This window comes from Chiloscyllium plagiosum, unplaced genomic scaffold (genome assembly GCF_037043375.1).
Source record: "Chiloscyllium plagiosum isolate Xiang-an unplaced genomic scaffold, Cpla_swu_hap1 HiC_scaffold_24, whole genome shotgun sequence".
NCBI lineage: Eukaryota > Metazoa > Chordata > Chondrichthyes > Orectolobiformes > Hemiscylliidae > Chiloscyllium > Chiloscyllium plagiosum.
In genome coordinates this window covers 59,888,607-59,890,797 of record NW_028270162.1, presented here as the reverse complement: position 1 = coordinate 59,890,797, position 2,191 = coordinate 59,888,607, and positions in this window count along the sequence as shown.

The following is a 2,191-nucleotide window of genomic DNA, read 5'->3' as shown; positions in this document are numbered from 1 at the left end:
ACGTACACACACACACGTACACACACACGTACACGTACACACACACACACGTACACGTACACACACGTACACGTACACACACACGTACACGTACACACACACACGTACACGTACACACACACATACACACACACACACATACACACTCACGTATACACACACATACACACACACACGTACACACACACACGTACACGTACACATACACACACACACACGTACACATACACACACACATACACACACACACACACACGTACACACACACCTACACACACACACACGTACACACACACACACGTACACACACACGCACACACACACGTACACACACACGTACACGTACACAAACGCACGTACACACACACACACGTACACACACACACACGTACACACACACACGTACACACGTACACACACACGTACACACACACACACGTACATGTACACACACGTACACACGTACACACACATACACATGTACACACACACACACACGTACACACACGTACACGTACATGTACACACACAAGTACACACACACACACACACACACACGTACACACACACGTACACACACACACGTACACACACACACGTACACGTACACACACACACACACGTACACACACACACACGTACACGTGCACACACACACACGTACACGTACACACACACACACGTACACGTACACACACGTACACGTACACACACGTACACGTACACGTACACACACACACGTACACGTACACACACACACGTACACGTACACACACACACGTACACGTACACACACACACGTACACACACACACGTACACACACACACGTACACACACACACGTACACGTACACACACACACACACGTACACGTACACACACACTCACACACACACGCGTACACACACACACACGTACACACACACACACGTACACACACGTACACACACACACACACGTACACGTACACACACGCACACGTACACACACACACACACGTACACGTACACACACACACACCCGTACACGTACACACACACACACACGTACACACACACACACACGTACACGTACACACATACACACGTACACACACACACGTACACACACACACACACGTACACACACACACGTACACGTACACACACATGTACACGTACACACACATGTACACGTACACGTACACACACGTACACGTACACACACACACGTACACACACACACACGTACACACACACACACGTACAAGTACAAACACACACACACGTACACACACACACGTACACGTACACACACACACGTACACGTACACACACACACGTACACGTACACACACACACACGTACACGTACACACACACACGTACACGTACACACACACGTACACGTACACACACACACACACGTACACACACACACGTACACGTACACACACACACACACGTACACGTATACACACACGTACACGTACACACACACACGTACACGTACACACATACACACACACACACACGTACACACACACACACGTACACACACACACACGTACACACACACACACACACGTACACGTACACACACACACATACACACACACACACGTACACGTACACACACACATACACGTACAAACACACACGCACACGTACACGTACACACACACACACGTACACACACACGTACACACACACGCGTACACACACACACGTACACACACACACGTATACGTGCACACACACACACACGTACACACACACACACGTACACACGTACACGTACACACGTACACGTACACACACACACGTACACACACACACGTACACACACACACGTACACGTACACACACACACGTACACGTACACACACACGTACACACACACACGTACACACACACACGTACACGTACACACACACACGTACACGCACACGTACACATACACATACACACACGTACACATACACACACATACACACGTACACACACACGTACACACACACACGTACACACACACACACATACACACACACGTACACGTACACACACACACTCACGCGTACACACACACACGTACACACACACACGTACACGTACACACACACACGTACACGTACTCACACGTACACGTACACACACGTACACGTACACACACACACATGTACACGTACAGACACACACGTACACGCACACACA